Consider the following 22,837-nt stretch of genomic DNA (forward strand, 5'->3'; position numbering starts at 1 on the left):
TCAGTCAGCTCAGCAGTGGCAGGTTCTTCTGGGAGTGTTGTCATCCCTGAAGAGGCTGGTCCCCCATGGGCGTCTTCTTCGGTCTCTGCAGTGGAGACTGGGGGAATTCTGGTCCTTTGGGGGGGGGGGGGGGGGGGGGGGACTCACCCCTGTTAATGTTTCCTCTGTCTCTGGAAGTGAGAGAAGACCTTCATTGGTGGTTGGACGACCACAATCCTTCGAAGGGTGTCCTTTTGCGTTCGCTTCCACCAGACTTCCTTCTGCTCTCAGACACCTCCCTCGTTGGTTGGGCAGCCTTATGTAGGTGACCTCATTTCTTCAGGCGTTTGGAGGACAAGCAGCAACATATCAACATCTTGGAGTTGAAGGCAGCCTTCCTATGTCTGAAGAAGTTTTGGGAGAAGGCAGAATGTCATTCTGTCCTTCTCATGTCGGATGACACCATGGTGGTAACCTATGTGAACAAACAGGGACACCTGGTTTCTTGTCAACTTCACGCCTTGACTGTTGAGTTTCACCAGTGGGCGGTCAGCAGTTCGGTAGAGCTCTCAGCCAGGAACATCCCAGGCAAACTGAATGTAGTCGAAGTCAAACTCAGTCGTCGGGATCAGATCCTAAACACTTGAGTGGTCGTTTCATCAAGTAGTAGAAGACAAGCTTTTCCAGGTTTTGGGTAGACTCATGTTGGCCCCTTTCATAAGAACTTGGCTGTACTTAGAGGGCTGAGCGCTGGTACTTGGTTACGCCAGTCCACGTTCACCTCTTTCTATCTTAAGGATGTCGCCCACAGGTCTGTGGACGGGTTTCCCTGGGTCCTGTGGTGGCTGCCCAACAGGTTGTGTACTTATAGTTGCCCCTAACAGGGCACTTTTGTATCTTTTGTAAGATGATTGTGTGGATGAGAGGATGAGGGAGTTGGCTGGTCTCCTTTCTCTTGCACCTTTCCTTCTTCCTTCGGGCTGGTTAAGGAGTAGACACGTAATTCGCTGGACTGGTCTGATACAATGAGTAAGGTAGTCATACTGATAGTGTGGTCACTTATTATGCAAATGTCAAACCCTCTATTCAGTAGCATATGCTCCGTTCCTAGGCAAGGAGGAGTTGCGAGTAGTACAACCATAGTGTGTTGGTTTGCTATTTGACAGACCAAGTTTTTTTTGGTTCCCTATGCAATGATTCTCCCACATATCATTGTACATCACTCAGGGTCTGAGTTGTTAGATATCAATTTATTTAGCTCTCAACGGGTTTCATTCCCTCTCCAGAAGTCATTTCTGGAAGCTAGACTGGTGGGTAGGCCCCCAGCCGATCTAGGATGTCTTGTACCTCCCTCCAAGTATGAGTCTATCCTATTGTTAAGACCGAAGGTTTGTTCGCGTATGAACAAATGACAAATTTTCCAAAACAATTTGTATTTTTCATAGCTACAAACCTGAGGTCTTAATATTATACTGCCTGCCTCTAGCCGCCCCTCTGTTAAGACATCCTAAGTTGGGAAAGACTGACGCGTGATCATAGGTGAACCCTTCACCCGATATACGCATGACTGCCAGATATCACAAGATTCCTTTCTTTCATCTGTTTTTTTAACCGGATCCAGCTAGGTGCTGGAAATTATTCTATTGTTAAGACCTCAGGTTTGTAGCTATGAAAAATACAAGTTGTCTTAGAAAATTTGTCATTTCATACTAAATAGTTCTATTCATTCCATGAAAACCTGAGCCTACACCAATATAAAAGAAACTCCAATACAGGTAATACCTTGAGATACAAGCAGCCCAACATACAAATTTTTTTAATATGCAAACTGCGACTTGGTCCATATTTTTGTCCGAGATTCAAGTGGAATTCCAAGATATGAGTCGTTCTTTGGGAGGCTGCCGCTAGTTGGCGCATGGGTCCAGCAACAGCACAACCAGGACTTTTTAATGACACCTGTCACATTTCCTTAACATTTTAAAAGGCAAGCAAAAGCAAACCCATCTTCTAGTTAAATAAGTTCAAAAACAGCAAAAGAGATTGATGAAGTATTGTTTTAATGTTATACATACTTGTTGTTTAAACGTGTAAAGCCATGAACAACCGAACAAGGAAAAACTTTTTTGCTAAGTACAACTGAATCGGATAACAACAACATCCATTTGGCTTGTACTTCAATCATCGTACAACAGTCAACAATTGCTGTAGTTATGTTATAAATGACGTTATATGACTGACATATTTAATGTAATAACTTTATTCACTATAGATCAAAGATCAGCAAGGAAATACACTGTTAAATCTAAACCAAGTTGTAGCTTAAGCTGAAAAAAACTGTTCAAGCTGCCAATGACTTATCATGCATCAACAACAAGGATAAAACACATGTAAACTTATGCTATCTAACACAACCGTAAATAAAATTGAGAGAAAATAATTTTAATCAAAACTACTGGACTTGAAAGAACACATTTTACTGTTGTTTCCACACTGATACAAGATAATGTAAAGCTCTTATTATGATGAAATCAAGTGAAAATAGCAAATGCAGTGAAAAAAGCGAACAGCATCACATAATTTTTTTTACATGATAAATATGCCCATCAATCTGTTGACAAAATAAATAATTTAGTTCAAAACGAGTTGTATTAAAGTCATATTTAGACTTAAATCGTCGTATAACAAAAAATGACCTTGCCTCGTATAAGTAAAGTATCTAGATATTTGTTTATGCTAACTAGAAGCAAGAAAATTCACTCAGAATAGAGTTAAATACGCAGAAATAAACTCTTATTCAACATCGGCGATTCAGAAAATTTGCCTATTCGCGGTATTTTTCTATGAGAAATATCCACACATTTCTGGAGTTTTTTTTAATCAATTTCATCATAAAATGCACTTTGTGATAAAACTATTAAAAAAACCAGGTATAAAAATTGTTAGTGTGTTTTTCTTGAGTTTTAACTAACAAAATAGGAGGTTTTAAGAATTTTTATAGGGGTTCCAACTATTCATGGGGGGCTCTGGTACGCATCCCCCACGAATACGGGGACCACTGTATATTCATTAAAATTTTATTTTATAATTATACATAGCCATCAGCAGCCTGACATTACTCAATTATACCGATGTCGGACTGAGTCCGATTCTCGTTTCGTGTATATTTTTGTTTTTTCTACAATCATAGTCAGAATGCATTGAACCTCCAGAATTGGCTTATAATAATAAATTACTATACCGTATATGTAGTATAGAGTATAGTACTGTAGAATAGGCTACTGTATTCGTATGTATATGATATACCATAGTGCATATATCATATACATACAGTTTCTCTGCACTGAATTACCATAAGTCAATATGCACTGAACTTAAAGAAGTAGCTGAAATTGATAATTATTATACCATATACATGTATAAAGTATGCTGTGCAGCGTAGGCTGGGCTACCCTATGTGTAAAGACAGTACTGATTACCCTGGTGTAGACTAGGTTATATTCAAGATATGATTTCCCAACGAACAATGGGTTTTTTGGAACCTAACCCCATAATAAGTAGAATACCTGTATGTGTGTATTTCTTAATTGAAAACATCTTTTTTTTCATAATTTAGGATGGTTTGGGGATGTTTCACAGGGCTGGAATGGATTAAATCTATTTCCGTTATTTTAAATGGGATTAATTTGTTTGACATACGAGTAGATTGACTTAAGAGCTCGGTAACAGAACGAATTAAACTCTTACCTCAAGGTATTACTGTATATCGTCGTATTTATATGTGAACGTGTATTTTTGCTATAAAATGTTTTTATACCCTGTACCCCTTAAACTAAGAGTAAAATGCTTATAACTGCCTGTTTTAACAGTCCACTGCCTAATTTAATAGTTAAAACAAAAGCACACCTTAAATTAAATTTATCTTAATTATTCAAACAAAAATACACCCCAAGCCATATTCAAACAAAAATACACCCCAAGCCATCATCCCAAAAAACCCAACTGTTACTCTTAGGTATATACACCCCAAAATGCTTATTACAGTGATTTACTCACTTTAAAATATTAATATAAACACAGCAAAAATATCTACCGTATATTTCGGCGTATACGTCGACCGAAAGATAAGTCGACCCCCCCAATTCTGAGTAAATTTTATGATTTTAACTAATATCGGGTATATTAGTCGACCTATAAAATGTGAGGTCAACCGTACGCTCAAAATAAGCAGCAGGGTAAAACGTATCATATAAAATAACCTGAATGTTATTACAGTACATATGTTGCTCTACTTACCATATAAAATACAGGTAATATACTCGGTATATTAACAAACTGTGTAATATATAAAAGATGAATACCGGCAAATATGATTAGAAATGACGAAACGAAAGATACGTTACTCGAGTGTAATGTAAACAAACAAAGCGCTAACTAACGCTGCACAACAGCCTACGTAAATATGTATGTACAAACTGTCACTCAAGTTAATGTTTTGATTGGGTTGTAAAAAAGACGTGCCGGTATTTTATTATTATGTTGGAATATTCCTTGACCATTGGTTCTTCTATGGAATAAACAGGCTCATTTGAGGGAAAATGAACCTGCAGTTGATTCACCAGATTCAAACTGGGATCCTTATGATGAAACCGTGAATGATAATTTGTCTGATGAATTTGTTTAATTCAAGTGACGATGACTCAAGTAATTTTGAAGGATTTTAAATACATATTTACTATCATATTTACTATTAAATACAATTTTTTTTTATTTTATTTAAAGTGATAAATAATGATTTCATACCATAAATGTTTTTTAACAATACCCCGGTAAATACAAAACTGTCAGAGTGAACGCATCCTTCTCAACTACTGTACTACAAATAGCTACGCAATGTTTACACTTGCTGGTGCGATTGGGGTTTCTTCAAGTTACTTTGATTTGTTTCATTTTATTTAAGGTAATGGATGTTCTAATGTATTATTATTGTCGTATTACAGTGTGAAATGTTTTTAATACTGGTATTTGCATACATAGTTACCTCAACAAGGCTGCCATTGTTATTAGCCAACTGTAAAGCCTGGATTCCTGTACCGAATTTGTTCTGATACGTAATACAAACCATCGGTCCTTTAACAATAGGAAGTAGCTAGCGGCAGCTGGAACGGTCGTAAGCTTCGAAAAGGGGAGAACGGTAGTTAACTGCTTGTCCGACAGTCGCGCGCCGCGCGACTGGGAGGTAAACAAATCTCTTTTGCTTTCGGCCGCAGGTGTGAAGGACGTGTTCGTCATCGCTCTCTGCCCGCTTCATCGTCGTATGCTTTGTTTATATTGTGTTTTCTACTAATGGTTTGTTTGACTTGAAAATGAAACTGTAAGTACACTGTTTTCATTTTCATTACTTAATTATGAACCAACATGGAGTATCGCCGTAGATGCGGCGATTTCCTCCCTTTTCATGAATTGAACCCTTGAATTATGTCTCGGTGCCGAGGGCGGGCGCGCTCGCGCCGAGTCATGTATTTTGGGCGAAAGTGTGTAATTGAAAAATGTAAGTACTTTTTTCATTATATTTTTGTTTTTGCCCTGTGCGTTCGTTACCGAGAGCGTGATTGCGCTCGGCACGAGCCTTTTATTTTGTATGATAAAATGCAATGAAAGTGGATTCGCAATACAGTATTCTTTTCATTTTCATTTATTTATTTGCATAAATTTAATTTGGATCATTTTCTCTTACCCGGGAATTGATCCTTACGATTTATTTTCTGTGAAAGTGAAATCGCAAGTGCAGTATTCTGTTTCATTTTCATATATATATATGCATCATATTATTTGAATCAAGTTTCTTTCCGTTCTTACCCGGGAAGGGTGATCTTTCCCCTTAAGTTCTATGAAGTGAATCGCAAGGGCAGTATTCTGTTTCATTTCATATTACTTTTCACTGCTGTGCGGGGGTGGGGGAAGCGAAGGTCTGCCAGGAAGCGTCGTAAAGCTCTCCCGCGACTCCCTTGTATCGATTCTTCGTCTTCCTTCCTGCCCCCGCTCAGCTTCTTCGTTGTAATTTGTATTTGGGTCTTCCTTGCGTTCGGGGTGGGGCATGTCTTCCCCCCGTGCGTGAGGGAACCCCTCTTACTAATCTATCTATGCTACCGCAGGTGATACATCCGTGGAGACGACCTTGGACAGGTATGGACCACCGCGGCGGCAGGCGTGCCTAGCATCCACACTGGGCTGCCTGCAGCGTCTAGCGAGGTCTGGGGCGGTCTCCACTACTACCACGGCCGCTTATGCTGCTCCCCCCCCTCTGGTCTACACTCCCCATGCTGTGTCGTGACGCCGTCTGCCGCTACTAGGGGCCGCCGCCGCCGTACCGAGGGGGGTTGCCGCCGCCGCCTGTTTTCTTCGTGTTGCCTGCCCCAGACTTCCGCTGTTCCAGCAGCTCGCCCCTGGACCGGCCGCCAGTACCCAGGTCCGCTGGCTGCCGATGATTCTACGAGGCGATCGCTGGGCCTTGCCGTACCTGCCGCTGATGTGATTCCCGCGTGTTGGCTTGGCTGCCCCTTCTGGGTCTACGCTGCCGCTGTTCCTGCCGCTCCTGAGCTGGTTGCTGTTCCTGTCGCTCCTGGTTCCTGAGCCTGTCCATGCTGGTCCTGCCCACGGGTGTCTTCCACAGTCCCAGGTCCTTCCGGACAGGTGCAGTCGGGCCGTGTTGCTTCGGCAATAGCCCCCGGCTCCGGCCTGGATGGAGGACCTGACGACTGTCCTGCGTGAGCTGACGATGGAAGAGGAAGAAGAGGAAGCTGTCATCTTCGTCTGCTGCTGCCTCTTCCCCTTGGACTTCTAAGGCCCATAAGCCGAAGAAAGAAGAAGGCTGCGCCTTCCTCCCTAAGAAGTCTCCTTCGGGAACTTCTAAGGGCCCGTCCCACCCCGGTGGGACGGGGGGGGTCCTTCTGCTGGTCCTCTGCTCCTTCGGGAGCGGGGCCCGTCTCCCCTTCCGTAAGGAAGAGATAGACGGGGGACCAGAGGAGTATCGGTTAGCTCTGGTACTTCCTTGCCTGGTGCTAGCGGCGATGCCGCTACGCCAGGTTCCGGCTCGGTCTCTCGTTCGCGAGAGATCCCGAGTGTACGTTCTCCTCGGGAGACCGTGCAGCCAAGTTCGGCGCCAGAGTTCGCTCGGCGCCAAGACGCGGCACGGAGCAGAAGGCTGGTGAGAGCCGCTCAGGTGACTCTCGCCAGGCCAGCGGCCGCTCTTGCAGCGACCAGCTGGTAACACCGGGTTTTCCCCCCTAAGAAGGCTCCTTCGGGACCTTCTAAGGGCCCGTCTCGCTCCGGCGATTCGGGGAGCTCTTCTGCTGGTCCTCCTGCTCCCTCGGGACAGGGCCCGTCTCTTCTTCTACCAAGGAGAAGAAGACGGGGACCAGAGGAGTACCAGCTTCGGCTGGCCACCTTCCTCGCCTGGTTCTAGCGGTTTCTGCCGCTAAACCAGGATCCGCCTCGGCTTCTCGTTAGCGAGAAGTACCGAGTGGACGGTCCCTCCCGCGGGAGACCGTCCAGCCAAAGTCTTGACATCCGAGCTCGCTCGCCGTCAAGACCGAAGCGCAGAGCAGAAGACATGGCGAGCTCGTGCAGACGACTCTCGCCAGGCCAGTGGACGCTCTCGCAGCGACCAGCTGGCTGCTCGGGTTGACGTGACGGTCGCTGACCAGCCACGGGTTGAGGCGAGGAAGGGGTCCCCGCGGCCGTCTGGTACCAGCCACGGCTGGTACCAGCGGCTCGACGCGCCGAGAGGACGCTCGCCGGTCTCACCGCGACAGTGAGCCTAGCAGGTCACCTGACCGCCGCTCCCATCGGGACCAGGCGGAGACGGTAACCAGCACAGCTCGCCTGACGCTAGAGATCAGCTTCGATGTTCTCAGCCGAGCCTCTCTGCCCCAGGCGAGCGGCTAAGGCTAGGCCTGCTGCTCGATCGCCACCGCGGGTTGACGATCAGCAGCAGCCCTCCAAGCACGCTGGTCCTGCCAGCGAGCTAGGGGGGAGCGTCAGGTCTGCCTCTCCTGTACCTTCAACCTCCTCGGGCTACACCGGGAGGAGCGAGGTACCTATGAGTGATCGCGAGAGGTGCGCCGCTCGCGATCCCGCTATGACGCCGTATGGACCAGGCACGGTTTTAGGACCCGACCAGGACATACGCGCAAGTAGCTGGAGGCGACCGTCAGGGGTCTGCCGCTGTTCCTCCTTCTGAAGGAGGAGTATCTCGGGATCTGTTCTTGCTGGAGGGGACTGGACGGTCCTACTCCGCAAGACGCGGTTACTCCCGAGATACAGAGGAATTGGCAGAAGTCATTAAGCTGATTCGTCAGCATAATGACCTTGCGGAAGGATTGCCGCTCCCACCAGCAGAGCCTACGTCTCTGCTCGAGTCGTTTTGGGGCCCGAGAGGGAACCCAAACTGACGGTGGGTCTGCCGCGATCGGAGCTTGCCGATTCTGTCTCGAACCAGAGTCTCTCGTCTCCGGACAAGAAGGCTCTCTCAGTTCTGGCCGGTCGATCAAGCTACTTCCACCTCCTCTACTGCGACAGCGGCGTTTTCCTACGTGTCTTCGGACACCGTATTTAAATACTCCTTCCTTGGTCCTCCTGAGAGGTTTCAACCTCGACGAGGACTGGAATGAGTCGGAGGACGGTATCGGCTCTCTCCTGTCAGGTGTCGATCAGCCCCACCCACCCGACGACGTTCACAGTGGCGGCAGACCCTTACCTACAGTGAGAGTTCGTAACCCTCCGCGGGAAAACTTTTTCTCCTGACGATACGTTTTCCCAGACTCTGAGAGGCCATCGCCGCAAGGCGATGGCTGCTCCTACTCTTCTCCAACTGCTAGTTCCACTGGAAGGCAAGCGAGTATCCAATTCCTCCCCCCATTCCCTCTCTCCTTACGGCTACGAGGGAAAGGGGAGGGATCCTACAGAGATTTCTTTGTAGGATCCCACGTTCGGGACTGCGCTACCGGGGACCTTCGGGTCCTACCTGACGTAAGCCCCGGTCGTTGAGGAGGGATCCTGCCCCATTCTCAATTTCTACGGGAATCGAGAGGACCACCAGCCGATATCGTTTGACGAATTCGGTGGGGGTTTCGCAGACTGCTTAGAATTCTACGGAATTTCTAGCGCATTCAGTGTTCGAGTTTTTTACGATCTCCAAACACTTAGGCGAGACCACGGTCCAAAGTGGAGCGAGACGAGAATCCCCGATATGTTACACGATAATCGGGAATCTCGCCTATGCTCGAATCCTGGAATTTCTAGCATTGGGAAGAAGACTGCTGCTGAAAGAAACTTTCTCACAGTAGGCGACCAACCTGGAATAGAGAAGATCGGACGGGAATATCCAGTTTGGCTTGAACTATCGTCTTAGTATTCTGTTCACCATTGAAGCTTTCCTTCGAGGAAGACTTCTTCACTCTCTTTGATAGAGATCGAAGGTGGTCGATCTCCAATCCTTATTTTGTTTTCTTGAAGGAAAGAATTTAGGATGGAGATCGTTGTTCAGAATCCTACAAATAAACTACGTATATTAAACCTCGCGACATGATTCTACTAAGCAGTTGAAATTGTCCGAGGGGTAGGCGCATATCTAGTTAATCTACGGATTGCGACTTCGAAGAGAAGTATTCTAATTGAACTGCAACTCGGGGTTGCCTGCAACCTCCAGGAGTTTTTCAGTTTCAATTTTATATACTTATGGTTTTGTCACGACAACACCGTTTCAACTTTATATTTAGACCGAAATTCGTTTCGCCTAAATATAATTGCTCGAGCATATCTTTTATGCTCGGTAGTTCTAGCCGAACGCATTCCTTCGTGGAATAATGGATTACCTGGCAACTCAGGATGACGAGTCAGCGAGAGCTCAGGCTCAACTACTGCGTATTGAACTGCCTGACAGCAGCTCAGTATCAGCTGGGCCTCCGAGATGCATGGTCAGTTATGTCTCTCTCTCTCCCCTGCTTTGATTGACTACCGAACCGTATCTCTGCCCAACAATCATGGACTTAGGTCTCTGATTAACAGGGATTCTCAGCAATAATGAAGGACCATCTACTGCTGTGACGATAGATTCCATCGCCTTCGACATTGCGAGAATTTTCAACAGAGATATTCTCTTGGACTCTTTCATCTTTCTGTTTACCGCACGGTAAACAGAAGTCTGGTACAAGTCTCCCACTGCATCGCACTGCGATAATGCGAGTGATTTTGCAGACATCTGAGTTTGTCTTCAAAATATCTCGTATTCGTAGGTGTACAATTGTTCATTGTTCAACCCGAATTAACAGATATGTCAAAAGACATCGCCTACTCTCCGACCTGACAGCTCTACTTCCAAATGTTCAGCCCATGAGAAGCAGTTCTTCAGGCGGCGTTCCCCTGTGTTTTCATTACTGAAGAACGCCCGCTTTCATTGCAACTACGACTTCTCACCGGACAGCAATGAAATAGCGGTTACGCGTTTTCAGTCATTTGTAAGCACAGTTTTATGAATCTTGAGAATCCTTCTCTCGATTCGTCTGTGAAGACGTAGGTTGCATTCAATATCTACCTTCGTCTTCAACGGTACATAGTGTTGTTTCTCCTTAGCTGAGATTCAACAACCATGAGATGTTTGCCTTCAGGGACCTCGGTCTCTAGAAGGCAATTGACTTTTCGCCTGTCGGGCACATGCCTTAAGAGAATCATCACCTCGCTGTCCGGCATTGGTGACAAACAAATACATTATTTGTTTGGTCTCTCGGCATAAACCCTTTAAAGGCGAAGGTCACGTGACTTACTCGGATGCTTGGACAACTTGACCTCCTACCGAACGCAGTCAGTACTCAGTCGGCAGTGTCAGAGCGCCGAGTCAGTTACGAACTACTCTGTTGACTTAGTTCGGTTGTTACAGAGCAATCCTTACTTCGTTTTAATAGCTTGTCACAAGTAACCCATACCATCGACACCCACCATGGAGTGTCGGTGTCCTATCCACTACCGAGAACTTCGCTGCATGGGGATAGGAGGATGCGAGACACTAAGTGGCAAACGGACCAGACCAGTATGGGTAATGGACATCACCGAAGTAGAGAAGAGGGATAGGTCATGCGACTATTTCCTTCTTTTCCTCTGAGGAACTGCATGACTTCTACGAAGTCAAGCATCCAGGGGATGGGGATCCGTGACGCTCGATTTCGTACCGAACTTTCGTAGCAAAGACTCAGAACCCTTCGGTCCCTGACGATTGGTTCGAGTCGTTCACAATTCCCTCCCTAATGGACTTCACCGCCTTCGATGCGAAGGAGATGCTGCCTTGTCCGCAAGAAACTTCTCCGTGGCGCAGGTACTGAAGGCAGGGGTCTGGTCCAACCAGACCACATGCCCTTCCTTCTACCTTCGGGATATTGCCCACAGGTCCTTGGGTGGCATCTTTTTCCTTGGGACCCGTGGTGGCTGCTCAACACGTTGTGTAGCGAACCCAGACCCTCGCAGGCTGAACAGCATCGAGTCCTGGTGTGAACGTAAGAATGGATGAGTGAATGAGAGTGTGACTGGCTCCTCTTCCCATCTTTTTCTTCCCCTCTACCTGTGGTTAGAGGGACACGGTCGTCACCCTGCTGGATAAGGACAAGATGCAGGTGAGCTACTCAACAGAGCCCCATCCTATCCCTTTCACTAGGGATAGGAGCGTATATCCACCACTTCCTCCAACAAGGGGGAGGAAGTGGATGCCGGCTTGAGACAACCCATACTTTTATGTTGCCTCTTGCAAACAGGAACAAGTCCTTGCTTGCTGGTACGAAGAGATACCGCTGCCTCTCTCTTAGTACTCGGCCCAGAGGTCTGACCATTGATCTGCGGTGCACACCCGATCAATCGGACAGAGGCTTGGGATCCCTCCCTCGCTCTTACGACCAGGGAGGCATTCCAGGGATGGACGAACATCAGTCTGTTCATCAAAAGACTCAGATTCCTCCCACAAGAAGTGAGTCTTCCTATTGTTAAAGGGACCGATGGTTTGTATTACGTATCGGAACAAATGACAATTTGTCGAAAATTGCATTTTTCCTAACTATACAAACCTGAGGTCCTTTACATATAGTCCTCCTCATGCCACCCCTCACTCTGCGTATTTTGCATGGGCCAAAAGCAAAAAGTGATTTGTTTACCTCCCACCCGCGCGACTGTCGGACAAGCAGTTAACTACCGTTCTTCTCCCTTGTTCGATGCTTACACCGTTCCAGCTGCCGCTAGCTACTTCCTATTGTTAAAGGACTCAGGTTTGTATAGTTAGGAAAAATGCAATTTTCGACAAATTGTCATTTTGGCACAATTTTTTGGGGCTAAAGGGTCGACTTATACGCCGAAATATACGGTATACAGATTTATGATCTCTTATCTGTAATTCTAAAAATCGAAATATTCGTGGGAGAAAAGTAATCATTTGCATAGGTCAAACAGTATGTTTATAATAATGATGATTTAAATAGAGTTGGTTTTGCTTGCTGCATCCAATTATGTATACTACAGTATTTTGCATGTATTATCATGTTACTGTATTACAGAATATAAACATTGCCATTGTAAGCCATTTGCATTTGATATTGCTTACATTCTCAATATCTCAGCCGACTGAAAACTACCAAGACAGCTGGTACTACCGACAGCTGCATTACCAATAGTTGCTAGAAGAAACATAATTTGGAGATACTTTTTCTTGTAAGTTAACAAGTTGGGTTTAAAACGTGGGTATTACTTTATTGTAAAATCACCAAGTGTGATTTTGCTAGTTCTGGACATCACTTTCACCTATTCCAAAACATTTTACAGTCTTCCCTTAATTAGTTTTATTCAGTCTCAGCTATAACATCCAGCTTTAATTTTGAAATATGAATAAAAATGTATATAACTTTACTTACAGAAGCCACCATTGAGAATCGGCAAGTTTTAACAACTTTTCTGGTACTTGATAGTTACAGTACGTACGTAAATGATGTTGCAGTCAGCTGTTTCTCAATTCAGTTATGTCAGTACAGGTTGACAATCCTTCATCTGGAATTTTTTAAGTGGAGGATGGAGCATCATGATAAGTAAAAACAGTTCATAATAATTGTAATGAGAATAATAATTTTAATAAAAAAAAATATTATTTTCTGTATCTAATCATATTGAATGTGCGTATTATTGTCATATGTATTATTACAAAATATGAAGAGAGCACATGTGTCATTTGCATTCTGTTTTTTTTTACAAAATATGGACAGAGCACATGTCATTTGCATTCTGGATTTGCTTACATTCTTAATATCATCAGCTGATTGCATTTTGCTGACATGTACTGTTGGACTGCAGTACATTTTGCCACAAGCCTTTAAACAGAAAGCAGATGGAAAATGTTACTTTAGTCTGAATACTGATGCAGTCAGACATTACCATCCAACAGCATAGCTCACAAGAACTTGAGCTGGAATACAATGTAAGATAGTTCAGCTACCCAAATCAAACATGACGCATGCAGATATGCACAAGCATTGGATGCCAAGAAACAAAACATAAATATTTAATTTCAGGTTTATCTCTTAAATACTTACCTATCCATTGTAAAACTTTTATTTCTGCTCCAACAAGAGTTCAACATATTGAAACAAAAAATAAAAAAATTGGTTTTCTATGAATGAGCTCTTTCTATCCACCTATTTCCCCCATTCCCCACCAGTGAACTAATAGGTGCGAACATCCATAGCCAGCAGTCTACTTCTGTCCTCTTTTAATGTAGGGTGGTAGGGAGGGCAATTTATATAATGGAGAGGTTCTCCATTACATATATAGCAGATTCCCACATTTGAAACAGGAGGTGGGCAAAGTAAAAATCAGCAAACCCTTCAAGGCTACTCAGTAGCAAAATATTTGTACAAGACAAGCACTTGCTTTACCCAGTGAATTCAATCCATGTTATCTTAGGAGGATTGTCACTCAGGTAAGAGATCCTCATCATGAAGATAGCTGAGGTCCCTGAAGGATGCCTCCTTCAGCAGAACGAGGGGTAGGATTACTGTGACAAAACTCCACAGACAATGATTGATAACTAACAAGTACATATGTACAAAAATGTATACTAGTACTTCCAATACTCAGCACTGAATATCTCCAAGCTTTCCAAAAACCACAACAAGGTTAAAAAGGCAGCAGACCAAAAAATGACTCCCTATCGATTCAGGACATTATATCCTCTGCACAAACAACAAGAGTTAATGCTGTGCAATAATTCTATTTAATCTGCACCATGAAGACAAGACAAAGCAAGAAAAAGATTACCATGCCACTCGAGTGACTTCAATATCTTATCCAAGGATAAGTTCTCAAATTTAAAAGTTGTTGCCATTGTTCACTAAAAACCCAATGACAAGACATTGCATTATACTCTGAGGAAACTCCAGTTTCCATATCACTCAAGACAGAACTTTTACATCAGGTTTAATTCTGTTAGCACAATTCCAACAGTCCTTACAGACAGTACTGGATCCACAAGGGGTAAGGGCCTAAACAAAAACTGTACTTAGCTCAAAATAAGGCAAAGATAATTGCCATGTCATCAGGAAGGCCTATTCTATTTAACATTGTGGCTCTCTAACTCTTGTCTAAGGCTCCTGTGAAGTTTCCATTGAAACTTCTTTATAAGGTCGACAAAATAAGGAACTGAGGAACCATATACAGATTCCAAGGTAAAGTACATAGCAGAGACCTGGGAAACTCTACTGTACCACCTTGAAAAACTTCTGTATATTTTCTTTGTCCTCTGACAAGCCTATAGACAAAGCCAACACGCCCCTTTAGCCTTAAAAGGTGCTACCAAGGAGTTTCCTCATGTTTGAGAAACAACAGAAACCATGTTGTTTATAGAGGAATCAGTGCTGGAAAAAAAAAACAAACGTGGGACCATGACTATCAGAGAATGAATTATGGTGCTAGAACTGAAATAGCATATCGATATACACCTGTATAATATATATGAAATATATATGCCTTTAAGTTAAGGCAACTAAGAATTTTATTCCTACACAAATACAAATTCCTTATGCCCCTAAGGTTGTGCTTGGTGCCATACCATACTCAACAAAGGAAGGGGCCAGCAGGAATAGATCTGCACCACTTCCTGACATGTCCTTGTTCCCTGTCACCCCAAGCCACGAGGGAGTGAGGCAGGACATGCCAAGGACAAGGCAACAAAAAGCAGGAGCGTTGAACCTTCCTCCAATGCAGGAAACAACCCAAACTTACCTAAACTCTTGGGTGGCGCTGAAAATAAATCACTAAAAATAATAAAAACTGACTAATGCCCTGAATTGATGGAAAGCTCATTTGCAGTAACAGATCGAAGAATAGCAGCAGAAGACCTACCCAATCACTAAATGGGAAAGCAGAGAAGACATGCATCCCTTTAACTTAAGTCTTACTAGTGTTATCCTCTATAGTTAGTTCTCCAACTTAACAAGCTCTCTTCGTTAACGATCAATCACCGTATTTTGTTCAATTATGATTCGTATAGATTTCCAATCATAACTTGTTCATCAGCAAAACGTAACCTGAGGGTAATAAAACTGGAATATGTAATGCCTATTATGGCAATTGTCACCTTACAGAATCGTACCAAATGACTATTAAAAAAAATCAAAGAACAAACCAACAGAGAAACTGAGTGCATCTGCTGAACTCCTACCAAAACCAGCAACAGAAGTAGACTGTTAAGGAATACCATATAATGACCTAGCAAAGACAAGAGGAAATGGTATTCCTTGACAGTTCCTTAAGAAAGCCAGTGAACACAAAAAGACTCCTACGCCCTACAAGTGCCAAAGGACATATACTAATAATAACCAGGGTAATTCCCCAACTCTTGCTAATACAAGGGCCCTATTTGAGGACTGGGATAAGGGTTTGTATGGGGGCAACTCGAGGCTCAGCAGTACAAGAGCGACATTCCACTGTGAAGGATGCACTTCTCTTGAGGGACAAGGCTGTTAATTAAAAGTTCCTGATCAACACAAAATAACTCCAATGAAGTAGAACGATAGACCCCTTGCAGACAGCATCTGTGAAAGAGCTGCTCCGCAGCCTTTAAAGGCAGAAAGTGAAAGACCCTTGTCCTGCTAAAGAAAGACAAGGAAGTCTGTCATCCACATCCACTGAAGAGAAGCACTGACTGGCGAGCAACTCTTCTACAACACCAATCCGATGATGACCCACTTTCCCTGGTAAACATTAGCAAAGGACTGGTGGAGATATACTGACATGGCCTCTCCTTGGAGTGCTCTTTGCTAGTTTTTCAATGGGCACAACAATAATCCAAAAAGAAAAGGGCACGAGAGTTATCAAATATAGAGGTTGCCAAAGGCACGATAACATGAATAGTGTATCAGGAACAGTGGCTTCCTCAGCTACACTCTGGCATCCTAAAGGAGTTTTGTTCTGATGTGTAATACAAACCTTTCGGTCTTTAACAATAGGAATATACTTTCGGCGTAGCTGGAATTACGGCCATCGAATCTTGAACAAGGTGGTTAGGCAGTAAATGTATACACTCCACTTTACTTTCAGCCGTCTTCTGAGGAAGGCGTGTGTTTGTTGAGCTCCGGCTGACTGGTCATTAATCTTTTTTCCTGGTGGGATCCTTTTGGTTTATTTTTTGTATTTAAATAATTATGCATATACGGTGTTTGATATTAATACTAAACAAAGGTTTGTTCTTGGTTTTTCAATTAATATACAAACCCACTTTTTGTGATAGCCTTTGTAACCGCCCCTCTACTTGTGTCAAGAGCCGGCGGCTAAGGTATGCCATATTTACATTCTTTCGCCCTTTAACACTGGCCTCAGACCTGCAGGAGGACGAGATATGTATTTATCGTGAGGATGAGACATGTATTTAACGTAAGTGATTTGATCCTGTAACGGGACATGTATTCATCCGGAAATTACGCTTACGCTTGGGAATTACCAAGGGAACTTCAAGGTTTGTCCGTGTTTTGTTGTTATGGTAATTTCTCTTCTCCTTCTTCCTTTCACTTACTATTAAAAGAAGGTAGAAGGATAGGCATGCGGTGCTGATGTTGGGGATCTCCTCTCACTTCGGAGGGCGGCGCCCTTGGATGTGTGAGGAGTCCTCATTAGTACTTTAATATTTTTTTCCTTATTTTACAGACTAGTGGTGATTGTGTTTTCAGCAGTATTGGTTGGATGCTCTTCGTATTGGTGATCCTAACCTTGGAATTGTACCTATGACTCGTAGCATGTTGCGTACCGATCCTCGAGTTTGTGTACCGATCCCCTGCTGATAAACATTTTCATTACTACTACTACTACACGGGAGTTATGTCACTGGACTTCGAAGCTGTCGCACTGCCCTGTGAGGTTATTTACTCCTGATGGTAGAGGTCTGGCAGAAGGAGAAACCGAAGAGGAAGAGAGCTCGTCAAGTGTCGTCATCCTCCTCTTCGAGATCATCAGTTCTTTCATGCCTCCCCCTTTCAACTTTTAAGGCTTTGCCGTAAAGAGAAGGTGGTCTCCCCCCCTAAGAAGTCTTGTCACAGGACTTCTAAGGGTCTGTCTTGCTCCGGTGAGACAGGTGGGTCTTCTGCGTGTCCTCCCATTCCTTTGGGAATGGGGCCCGTCTCTCCTTCCTCGGGGAGGAAGCAGACGGGGACCATTGAGGTACCGGCCACAGCTGGTATCTCCTCTCCCGGTTCCGAAGGTTCCACCTCCGGACCGGGAACCGTCTCGGCCGCCCGCTTGCGAGCGTTACTGAGTGTACGGTCACCTACGGGTGACCGTGCAGCCAGGGTCCAGACTGCGGAGTTCGCTTCCCGTGTCAGGACCCAGGCACGGAGCGGAAGATGGTAGGAGTCGCTCGGGTGACTCTTGCCAGACCGGCGATCGCTCTCGCATACGATCGTCCGGTGCCGAGGGTTGACGTGACGTTTCCTCGGTCCAGGCACGCAGGAGACCGGTAAAGGTGCCATCCAGCCCTCTTTAATTAATCCTTTTCTTTCAGAGACAGCCCCACCCAGACAACGGTCGCGTTCATGCGACCGACCAGTTTCGGGGGTGGCAGATGCTTCACCTGCCAGGTAGGAGTTTCGTAGCCCTCCTCGAGGAGTCGTTCTCTCCACTGCTACTCCTGCAGGTCCCTCCGGACAGGTGCAGTTGGGCCGTGTTGCTTTGGCAACTGCCCCAACTCCGTCCTGGATGGAGGACCTGTCGGTTGTCCTGAGGAACTGGCGAGGAGGAAGTCCAGGAAGAAGAGGAAGGTGTCGCAGTCGTCTTCTGCCGCCTCTTCCCCTTTGACTTCCGAGGCCCTCCAGCCGAAGAAGAAGGTAGCCTCCTCCCCCCTAAGAAGTCTCGCTCAAGAGACCTCTAAGGGTCTGTCCCACTCCAGTGGGACAGTTGGGGCTTCGCTGGTCCTCCTGTTCCTTCGGAACGGGGCCCGTCTCTCCTTCCACAAGGAAGAAGATGACTGGGACCGGAGGGGTACCGGCTAACACCGATACCTCCTCTCCTGGCGCCAGAGGTTCTGCCTCGACGCCAGGTACCGTCTCGGCCTCTCGTTCGCGAGAGGTACAGAGTGTACGGTCACCTGCGGGTGACCGTGCAGCCAAGACCCAGGCAACCGAGTTCGCTCGGCACCAGGATCCAGGCACGGAGTGAAAGACTGGTGGGAGTTGCCCAGGTGACTCCCACCAGGCCAGCGATCACTCTCGTGGCGAGCCGCCGGTACCCAGGGTTGACACGACGGTCCCAGACCGGGCGGGCTGAGGCGAGGAAGCGGTCCCCTCGGTTGCCTGGACCAGCCTTGGCTGGTCCAAGCGGCGTGATGCGCCGTAAGGACAGGCCTCGCTCCCATCGCGACAGCGGACTCTGTCGGTCCCCTGACCGCCGCTCCCACCGGGACTGGGCGAAGAGGGGGACCAGCAGCAGCTCTTCTGACGCTCGGGACCGTCACCACTGTTCTTCGGCCCAGCCGCTCAACCATGGCCTGCAGATCGATCGCCACAGCGGGTTGGCAAGCGTCTGCAGCCACCCCAGCACGCCAGTTCTGCCGGTGGGCGAGGGGGAGTGTCAGATCTACCTCTCTTATCCCTTCAACTTCCTCGGCTACACCAGGAAGAGAGAGGCGATCAGGAGTGATCGCGAGGGGCGTGCTCCTCGCCCTCCCACCATGACAGCGGACTCTGCCGTTCTCCTGACCGCCACTCCCACCAGAACCGGACGGATAGGGGAACCAGCAGCAGTTCTTCTGATGCTCGGGACCATTGCCGCTGCTCTCGGTCTAGCCGCTCTCCCCCGGAGAGCCGCTCGACAAGTGCAGCCCATCGCCAGCAGCTCTCCTGAAGAGACTGACGCTCCGTTCTTGGTCCAGCATTTCCCGCAAGAAGACCGCTTGTCCAGACCGGCAGCTCGATTGTCACCGTGGTTGATGATCGCCTACAATCCTCCCAGCCTACCAGTTCTGCTGGTAGGCAGGGGAGGAGCTCTCGTAACAGCTCCCCTGACATAAGAGACCGATGCTCTGTTCCTTGGTCCAGCGTTTCTAGTGCAAGAAGACCGCTGGTCCAGACCTGCAGCTCGATCGCCACCGTGGGGGTGATTGCCTGCAGTCCTCCCAGCCTAGTGGTTCTGCTAGTAGGAAGGGTAGGAGCGTCAGGTCTCCCTCACCTGTTCCTTCAACCTCCTCAGCGGAGTGACCATCACCGCCGTTCATGTGACAGTCTGGCTGGACCACGCACACAGAGACAGAGACTGGCGTGGGTCTCTATTCGGTCCTCTTGAGAGGTTTCGACCTCGACAAGGACTGAGAAGCGTCGGAGGACGGTATCGGCTCTCTCCTGTCAGGTGCTCGCTCAGCCCCACCCAGACGACGGTCACGGTGGCGGCAGACGTTAGCCTACAGTACGAGTTCGTAACCCTCCTCAGGAAAACGTTTTCTCCAGACGGTAAAGTTTTCCTAGACTCTGAGCGGCCATCACTGCACGGTGATGGCTGCCCGTACTTGCTTCTCTGACTGCTAGCACCGCTGGAAGGCGAGCGAGTATTCAGTCTTCCTTCCCCTTTCCCCCTCTCCCTATGGCTGCGAAGGGAAGGGGAGGGATCCTGCAGAGCGTTCTCCTTAGGATTCTACGGGAATCGGGAGGACCACCACCCGATGATCGTCTGACGAATTCGGTGGGGGTTTCGCAGAGTGTTTAGAATTCTTCGGAGTTTCTGGCACTCTCCGAGTGTTCTGGTCTTCTACGATCTGCAAACACTTGGGCGCAACCACGGTCCAGAGAGGGCGAGGCGAGAATCCCAGATAATTGTTACTACGATAATCGGGGAATCTCGCCGAAGGCTCGACGTGGAATTTCTAGTGTTCGAGAGAAGCACTGCTGCTGAAGGAAGATTATCTCGGGAGGGGCTCAGCCTGGATGGACCTGACGGTCCGTCGCCTCAGTAGACGGCCAACCCCTGGATAGAGAAAGACAGGTGTGAACATCCAGTTCAGCTCGAACTATCGTCTTCGGTATCCTGTTATTACCATAGAAGTCTTCCTTCGGGAAAACTTCTCATTCGCTCTCTTCATTAGAGAATGAAGGGTGTCGGCTTCCAGTCCTTATTCTTGTTCCTCGAATGGAAGAGAATTTAGGATGGAGGTCTATGTACGGTGTAAGTGCTACATAATATAAAATATGGAATGTTATTCCATATATAAAAACTAAAACTATGATTAATTAAAACCAGTGACCCAAGAGGTCAACCAGTTGCTTGCAGGAATGTGATCAGACCAGATATGATAAAGTATGCTAAGATGACGTGTCCTATTAGTCAGTGTCTAGTTTGTGTCATCTGGGGTCATCAAATCATTTGTTTTGTAAACGGTAGTCCAAGCTTCCTGCTTGAGACAACCACAGTGAATGTTCGAGCTACTGTCTGCTCACTTTATGATTTGTAAACCAGATTGTAAGTCAGAATTCATCAGCATCATCATTAGAAGACCTGCACCATTTTATCTGATCTTCATCATGTAGTCTCAGAGAATAGAGATATTTTTGCATTCTGTGTTTTCTACTAGAAACCTCACATCAGAAAGAAGATACTGAATGAACTTAGAAATTATCATCATGAGTTTGAAACATCTCCGTCGTCATAACCAAAGAAGATACTGACTTCGTAAGTTATCATCGAAACCCAGGCCACTCCAATGATTATGGAGTCTCATAACAAGCCGACCTTAACGTAAAATTATCGCAGGTCTAAAATAACCTCACAGGGTGCCTTATTATACAAAGGCATCAGCCTTACACAGGAACCAACAAATATACTAGTATATTGCCCTTTGTAACTTGCTTCTGCTATCAGTTGAATTGTCCGAGGTGTAGGCACATACCGTAGTTAACTCTACGGGTTGTGACTGAGACAAATAGTATCTTCTTAATTGAACTGCAACTCGGGACTGCCCTGCAAAACCTCCCAGGAGTTACCAGCTTCGATTTTGAGATACTTATGGTATTGTTAAAACAACAACACCTCAGCGTTTGCATTCACCGAAATCAGTTTCGATTAAATGCAAATGCTCGAGCGTATTTTTTTGTGCTCGATGGTTCTAGCCGAATGCATTCCTTGTTGGAATGGATTACCTGGCAACTCAGGATGACGAGTGAGCGAGAGCTAGCAGTGTATGGGCTGCGGCCAGTACCAGCTGGCTCTCCGAGATGTACGGTTGGATTATGTCTCTCCTCTGCAATGACTGACTACCGAGCCGAATCTCTGCCTGGCAATCACAGACTTAGGTCTCTGGTTGGCTGGAATTCTCGCATATGCGAATGACCATCTCTACTGCATCGCCTTGGACATTGCGAGAATTTTCAGACAGTGATATCTCAATAGACTCGCTATCATCTTTCTGTTTACCGCACGGTAATAGAAGTCTGTAGCCTAGTCTCCCGCTGCATCGCACCTGCCGCTGCGATAATGCGGAATGATTTCTTCAGACATCTGAGTTTGTCTTCTAAATGTATCTCGTTTTCGTAGGTGTGCAATTGTTCATTGTTCACCCCGTATTGTAGATGTATAACGGAAGACATCGCCTCTTCCCCGCCCTGCCAGCTCTACTTCCAAGTATATAGATGTTCTCCCTGGATAAAGCTAGGAAGAAGAAGATGATGATGATTCAGCCCATGAGACGCAGTTCTTCAGGCAGTACAATCCCTGTGTTTTCATTACTGAAAAGTGCTCTGCTTTTATTGCAACTCTGACTTCTCACCGAACAGCAATGAAGTAGCGGTTTAGTGTTTTCAGTCCTTTGTAAATCACAGGGATCAAGCCGTCTTCGTGGGTTGGTGTCATCGGCGGGACTTTTCTAAGTTCAGAATCTTGAGAGTTACTTCTCTCGATTCAGCTGTGAAGACGAAGGTCGGCATTCACCTATCACCTTCGTCTTCAACGGCACATAGTGTTGTTTCTCCTTAGTTGAGATTCAACTACTATGAGAACTGTCTTGCCATCAGGACCTCTGTCTCTAGAAGGCAATTGACTTTGGGCACATGCCTTGAGAGAATCATCATCTCGCCTTCCGGCACCGGTGGCAATAGACAGACGATTTGTATTGTCTCTCGGCATAACCCTTCAAAAGGCGAGGGTCACGTGACTACGCCTCGGATGCTTGGACAGCTCGCCTCACACAACCAAACGCAGTCAGTCGGCAGCTGTCGAAGCATCCAAGACCGTCACGAGCTACACTGTGGACTTAGTATCGGTTGTTCCAGATCAGTTATTACTTCATCCTACTAGCGTGTTCCGGTACCCA

General features: G+C 46.2%; 1 long non-coding RNA gene across 2 annotated transcripts in view; it reads right to left on the bottom strand.

Annotated features, from left to right (window-relative positions):
• The window catches only part of LOC135212162 (uncharacterized), a 555,536-nt gene that overhangs the window by 24,455 nt on the left and 508,244 nt on the right, over positions 1-22,837 (bottom strand). Inside the window, exon 6 of one of the 2 annotated variants that reach the window (XR_010313827.1) lies at positions 12,924-13,053. The exons of the other annotated variant lie outside the window; for it this stretch is intronic. This is a non-coding gene — a long non-coding RNA (uncharacterized LOC135212162). Of the gene's footprint in view, positions 1-12,923; positions 13,054-22,837 lie in introns of those variants that run through there. 2 annotated transcript variants of the gene reach the window in all.

The sequence above is a fragment of the Macrobrachium nipponense genome, chromosome 40 (genome assembly GCF_015104395.2).
Source record: "Macrobrachium nipponense isolate FS-2020 chromosome 40, ASM1510439v2, whole genome shotgun sequence".
Lineage (NCBI taxonomy): Eukaryota > Metazoa > Arthropoda > Malacostraca > Decapoda > Palaemonidae > Macrobrachium > Macrobrachium nipponense.